Raw genomic sequence first — 7,486 nt, 5'->3', positions numbered from 1 at the left:
ACAATCGTATATGAGCCCTTCTGCAGTGTGTACTCCAGGAAAGGAAACTGTGATGTGGGGGTAAATCCTATAGGGTCATGCCATAATGAGTTCCAGGAGTTGCCCTGCCTTCCTGGGCCCCCAGGAGATCTCGGGAGTTCAGTTTGGGATCCTTTGCTTGTTTAGCACACCCAGAGGCCTTGTTTAACTTGGCTTAGCCTTTGGTGACTGGAGGAGCCATCCAAGGGACTCCAGGCTTCTGCATGGAATACATAATTTCCTAGGGCTCTGGCCAGAAAGTCTGTGGCTGGGAAAGCCGCTTTCAGTTTAGGGTTCCTTTATTAAAAGGATGGAGATATCTCCTGCATCGTGAGTACAAGGTGGCTTGGGTGAGAACTGGGCATGACAGTTCACTCTCTCTGACCCCCTTATTAGTGCATCTGCCTCGGGGGACACATGGATCCCACCTTCACCCCCAAGCTCACCCCAACTATGTCCTTTGTTCTGAAGGCCCCATCAAAGCTTAGCTGGACACTATAGGTTCCCCCGACTCAAGAAGAGAACTGATTGGCTCATCTAACACGGGATGAGCAGTAGCTAAAAGAGGGTTCTTTGGGCCAGCTTCTTACTTAATCAGATTTTTTTTTTGAGACATGGATTGGATGAGATTAACACAATGTTCTGGTCCCAATATGAGAGATTAAAATTTGTACTCAGTACTCAGGTACACCTGCTTTGGAGGTGTGGGTGAAAGGGGTTTCATCTGAATCTAGAAGATGGGTTGTCAGTCCTGAATGTTCTGAGAAGGGAATGGGGCTTTTGAAACATTAAAGTCCCACCTCACACATCAATTAAATCAGAACCTCAAGGGGTGGGTGTGAGCTCAGGCACCAGTGTTTTGTTTTTTTCTAAACAATTCCAAGGCATTCTAGTATGGAAAGGGGAATGAGGAGTCCTGGAAAAGAATGCAGGGGGCACCAGCATCTATAGAAAATGCAGAAAGCCCAGCAGCCCCTGGCAAAGCTCCCACATTCTTGTCCTTCTGACAAGTCAGCATCTCCCAGGTCCAGTTTCAGATGAGGAAGGCAGAACAATCGCTTTGTGTTCCCCACTCCATCTGGCCTCCTCAGGCCTTTAGAAACATCAAATCTATTCATGATGAGCAAGGCCAACACAGTCAGATAAGGTCCCTCGGGGAAAGCAGACTAGGGCTGGAAGCCTCCAATTTAAACCTGACTTGGCCACGGCATAGCTCCAGGATGTAGGTGGGTCCCATTCCCCTAACTGACTTTTAGGATCACATGTCACAAAATTTTCTTTAAAAAGAAATGCAGAAAGAAAAGGAAGGAAGGAAGGAAGGAAGGAAGGAAGGAAGGAAGGAAGGAAGGAAGGAAGGAAGAGAAAAAGAAAAGAAGCCAAGGAAGGTCATGCAATCAGCAGTGAATTGAAATTTTGCAGTGAATTGAAGCTAGAGGATTTGAACCAGTGGAATGGTAAACTTACACTGGGATGCTTTTACAAAATGATCTGTGCAGAAGAGAAAATTCTTATTCACTGATCAAATAAAAAATATAGATGCATTCTCAAATTATTTGTACCAACTTTTGCATACACAAATAACACCTATTGTGTCTGTCATCATTCCAAGAGGCACCACGTGTGTAGTGGGGACTACTGTGTAAGCAAGTCCAAGGAGAATAGTGCCCTCTTGAATTAACAAAAATGTTTGACCACATGCTGCCAGGCTCCTTAGTTCTCTATTGAGGACAGATACACACGTGTGCTTGTGCTTGCACATACACACGCACACACGCACAGGGAGAGAGAGAGAGAGAGAGAGAGAGAGAGAGAGAGAGAGAGACCTATGTTGAAGATACTCATTGCTCTACCTTGTAAGAAGATGGGCCTGTGGATCTCTCTCCCCTCCTCTTGGATGCTGAGATCACATGAGAGGGAAGTCCATACCTTACACGTTCTTGTGTTTGACACAACCCTGTGCGATGGTGCATCAGGCACACACATGGACCACAGCTCAGAGCTCTTCGAGCAAAGCACAGATCTCCCTGAATAAGCCATTGGCTAACCAAACAAGCACACCCATGTGTGATAACAGCCCTTAGAAGTTTTCGGAAAGTCCAAGATGGCATCTTTGCAACCTGCTAAAACCTAGAGAGCGTCCTAACTCTCTTCTAGCTTTTCAAAAGTCCCCTGACCTGGCAGCTGCCTGTGTGTTTTGTGGAGAAAGTTTTCTTACCTGGACAACACACTGAATGTCCTTTATTTGTATTTATGTATTTAATTTAGCTAGTTAGCCTGGTCTCTGCCTCTTTAGCACTGACATCACAAGTGTGTGCCACTACACCTGTTGTTGTTGTTGTTTGTCCTTACAGGGCACTTATGCTTACAAGGCAAACACGTTACCAACCCAGCCCCCGCCCTAGCACGTGATTTCTTTTCGAGATCTATTGACAAAGAACTTTTTATTTTGACTGTTTGGCCGTCAGAAATGTACATTTCAAGTATTTTTAGCATTGAATTAGACAAACAGAGGGTGCTGTTTCCGTACCAGAAAATGAACATACTGCTGGAGATTCATCTAGAACAAGCAGAGGGCTTGGGCATGTGTGTATGAAACTGCAGAGGACCTATGGGGAGGGAAGCTTTGTCTCCAACGCAGTCCAGGAGAAGGAGGCAGTGCTGGGCTCAAGAAGGAATTGGCAGGTCAGCCAGGAAATAAATGTGGTAAACGACTACAAAGCAGAAGAGAGAAAGGAAGGAAGGAAGGAAGGAAGGAAGGAAGGAAGGAAGGAGGGAAGGAGGGAAGGAGGGAAGGAGGGAGGTAGGGAGGTAGTGAGGAAGGAAGGAAGGAAGGAAGGAAGGAAGGAAGGAAGGAAGGAAGGAAGGAAGGAAGGAAGGAAGGAAGGGAAGGGAAGGAAGGAAGGAGGGAGGCTGGAGACCTGGACTTGTGCTAGCATCCTTCCTCTCTGTTTTCACCTAAATCTCATTCCCAAGTAGCAACCCATCCAGGCAGCCCACCTTCTTGTCTGCCGACTTCGCTCCACGCCTTTTCACCAGGAAAAGGAGCCCTTGTGCGTTCAGGGCCGGTGCTCTGTCGCTCTTTTCTGTACCGTCTGCCTTGTCACGGTTCACGGTATTGGGGAGAAGAACAGGAGGGGTGTTTCTTCAAAGAACTACACGGGGATTTGGTCACGTGTCTGCCATTAACATCAATCGCAGATGCCTGGGCAAAAATGCCTGGCACGTTCTTACACGCTTCTCTTTGAATACCGTCCCCTCTGGGGTTGCTACCAGACTCCCCTCCACTGATACAGGATTTGGGGGCTTTGAAGTCAGTTTGTGGGAATTTCACCTGCTTTCTTTGGACTCTAGCAAATTGCTCCAAAATGCTACAAATGTAGAAAAGACTAAGAAAGCTTTAACTGCAGCTTAGAGATGGAATCCCCTTAAGCCATTGACAGAAAAATGTGTTTCTTCTTTCAGTTTTTAATTTGTGAGTTATGTCTTAAAATACAGCAATGCGGTCTTAGTCTTCCCCTAGGTGGAGAAAAGAGAGGACGGAGTGGAAGGTGGTGAGCAAAGGGGAAGGGGTTGGCAGCGATGATTATTTGACCTTGTTGCCTTTAGGGGAAACCTCTGAATGGAGGGGAGACTGCCTACAAAGAAATCATAGACAAGAACAACGTGGGGTAGGCGCATTCCCAGCGTCCATTAAGATGTGGGTGACAGCTGAGACAAGTGCCCAGTTCACAGGCAGCAGTGGAGGACACAGAGGGGAGGCTCGTTCCCTCCTTAGAGCCAGAGGATTGTATTCCCAGCATACTTCAAATTTGTCTTAGCCGTTTCCTTCACGGGGTGGACACAACTGGGCTATACTGCATTTCTTTTTGAGAAATCCTTCCGAGTTATTTTAGTCTGGTAGTATCCCAACACTCCAGCGAGTTAGAAGAGAAATATGGAGTGGTCGAAATGACCGCTAGCAGCTCCCCAGGCTTCAGTTACCGACTCCATAAATTTAAGGATTTGGCATGGCCCAGAGGTTTTCAAACTCATTTTTATTTTGTTTGGTTTCAGCAGAGGAATCGTTTGTAAAATGAGAGTTTATGTGAGATCACCATATAAAAGAGAGATGGGAGCTGCTGAGTGGAGCTGGCCCTCCAGGATGCTGGCCTTCCTCCCTCTCAGTCATCCACAGTCCCTGTGCAGGTCCGGGCTCCCTATGGACCACTGAGGTCATCTTTGGGGAATTATTCTCTCCAAGGCATTCTTAGCTCAGCCAGCCTCTGATGTGAAAAATAAGCCCTTCATTTCCTGCTGGAGATACTCGGGCTCTCCTAAATGGAGAGCCAACGATGCAGGCACAAAGGTCAGGCCTTCCTAGTCTTGTGACTTTGGCCAAGTTTCTACCATTCTCCATGTCTCTCGTCTTCTAATCTTTCAAATAGGGAGAGGGGTGTTACGAAGAGCCCTGTGGGATTTCTGCAAGTGAAATGACCCAGCTGAGATGGCATTTAGGAAGTGCCCATGCCAGCTGGCTGCTCTGTCACTCAGGGGCAGCAGAAATGACCAATGGCAACCTTGGCTCAAAGCAAACACACACTGATTTTCCTCGGGATTCAGGGGGACCCGGTTGTCTATTTTGCAGCTGCCTGTGCCTTCCTTTCTTACCTTCCCATATCTGGTTCTTCACCTTTAACCCATCACCCTGAAAGAAAGCTTTCCAGTTTATAGCACGCTGGACTGTGATTCCATGCTTAGCCTTACGCAGAACAAATTTGCAGTAAATGTTTGCTCGATTGACTCCCTGGATTTTGCTTGCGTCTGTATCCATGGCCTTGTGAGAGCAAACTGTATGCGTGTTTTTTTTTTCAGTCCCATATTCCAAAACTAACATAGATGGCATGAAACTGGTCATGGGGATATCTGCAGGAGAGGACAACATAGCTCTAAAAGGAAGGATTCCTTTCATACCTCTACATACGCAGATGGTCAGTTTTTACACCGTGGACAGCACACCTCTCCGAAAGGAGACCATGGGGAAAAATTGCTCAACAGCCAAACAGCAAATGTGTGATTACTGATATTCTTGCTCTGAAGAGACATAGAAGAGATGCAAAAAAAAAAAAAAAGTCTTCATGGACTGGGATGTCAAAGAAAAACCTCTGGAGAGGGGAAAGTTTTGAGCAGATGTTCAGGCCATGGAGCATGTTAAGGCTTGCCAAGAACCAAGGAGGAACAGGAAAAGAAAAGGGCTAAGGAGGAAGGGCCAAGGCTGGGGAGAGGAAATGGATTAGTAAAATCTCTGAAATGTGCTATCATCATGATAAAAGTTGATTTCTCTGTTCCCCAAAGCCAGCCACTTCATTACTATCCAGATGTGTTTGACACAGTACACAGCCTCGGCACCTAGTTCAGTGGTCACCTTAGCCTCCTGAGCCAGCGCAGAAACTCACTAGAGTGTTCTAGACTGCTTTCTTCCATTGTATAAACACCACGACCTAAGCAGGTTAGGGAGGAAACAGTTTATTTGGACTTGCGAGTTATAAATCATTACTGGGAAAGTCAGGAACTCAAGACAGGAACGTAGAGGTAGAAATCACGGAGAAACAATGCTCATGGACTTCCTCTGAAGCTCGTATTCAGCTACATTTCTTACTCTGCCCACCTGCCTAAGGATGTCATTGCCCACAGTCAAGGAAATATCCCCACTGATGTGCCCACAGGCCAATCTGATGGAGGCAATTCTTTAATTGAAGTTCTCTCTTCCAAAGTGGGTTAAGTTGACAACCAGGAACTTCCTAAAACAGTAGAAATGTAGACACGTCATTGGGAGAGAATCCTGAGAGGAAGTGGTGAGAGAGTCTGAGCATCGGCTATGCGGTGATGTCCTATGTGGGTTTGAGTATCATTGGCGATATAGTGATGTCCCATGCACATCTGCCCAGGATCAGAACTGATGGGTCATGAAACATTGGTTGTTTTCTTTGAACATGTTGGATTTGACCATGGCTTTCCTGACAACCATGGCACCATAGAAGTCATATGAAAGTTTGCAAAATCCCTCCCCAGGCCCAGAATGATTAAAAGAGAACACAGGGTGGTACCCAGGTGCAATGGTTTTTGACATACTTCCTCAGTGGTTTTAATGCACAGCCAAGGCTTAGAAACAGGTCACAGTGAGGTGCTTCTCGGCATCTGGTTCCTACATCACTTGGGTTCTGCTTGGCTCTATCCAGAGTGTGTGAATCAGGTAGCTGGGGAGTGAAACTTGAGAATGTGCATATTTCTTGTGCTCACATGTGAGGTGTATGTGTGTGTGTGTGTGTGTGTGTGTGTGTGGTGGATACAAGTGTGTATATATACGTGCATGCACATGTGTGTACCTATGTATAAAGGTGAGAGGAGACAGGATTTCCTCAGGAACTACGCCTTTCTTTTTTAGTAAGAGTCTCAGTGACCTGTAACTCATCAAGTAGGCAAGCAAGCTAGGCTGACTGTGCAGTGAACCCCAAGGATCCACCTGTCCCTACCTCTCCAGCATTGGGGTTGGGAGTATGTACATCACAGGCACTGTTTTTTTTCTTTCTCATGTAGCTCCTCGGAATCGAACTCTGACCCCTGTGTTTGCAAGGTAAACATTTAACTGACTGGGCCAATTCCCCAGACCTCAAGAATGGACAGGTGGTGCCAAAGGAGGAATCAGAGTTGAGCTTTGGAGGCCTACATTTTCGAGATATCTGAAGAGACACTTAAAAGCAGTTTAACCTAGGACTCAGGCGCCATTCTCAAGTCTGGAGTTAGCACCCACATGGTCTCAGCAGTTATTATTATTATTATTATTATTATTATTATTATTATTATTATTATTATTATTATTGAGACAATGGGGTTCAACTGGGGACAGCACTGTTCTGTGAGGGAGCATCCAACAGCCTCTGGAGATAGTTTAGATTGTCATGATTGGCAGGGAGTATGCTTTGGTCCTCCAGTGGGAGATATCCTCACTCTACAACACCCAAGTCAACGGCACAAGCCATTGGTCAGCCCCAAATGCCAATCCTGCTAAGGTAGAGAAATCCAGTGTAACCTCCATGGACAGTGTACGTATGAGTATACATACAGTTGCGATAACCAAAACGCAGTTTCTCGATGTCAGTAAGAACGAGGAGCGTCTACTTAGTGGGGAGAGTTCTGAGGGTCTGCTCAATGGAAAGTGGGAACTCTTCACTTCCCAAACAATTGCGCAGGGATGTGACGTGTTCTTTCAAGTGAGCCCCAGGACCCAGGACCGTAGTCTGCAGAGGGTTGTAGGGATGAAGGGAGGAAACCTAAGCCAAGTGTGATGCTGCTGCTTTCCTTCACCTCTTCATCCAGACCTGGGCCCTGAAGGCCATGTGCAGAGGCTGAGATGCTGGCTCACTGCTGTTCTCCCCGTTGGTGTGTCAAACAGGCAGAAGGGCAGCTCCCCAGGTGTCTGGGATTGAGAAAC

This window comes from Arvicola amphibius, chromosome 15 (genome assembly GCF_903992535.2).
Source record: "Arvicola amphibius chromosome 15, mArvAmp1.2, whole genome shotgun sequence".
NCBI lineage: Eukaryota > Metazoa > Chordata > Mammalia > Rodentia > Cricetidae > Arvicola > Arvicola amphibius.
The sequence above is the reverse complement of the archived record's forward strand: the minus strand, read 5'-3'. Positions refer to the sequence as shown.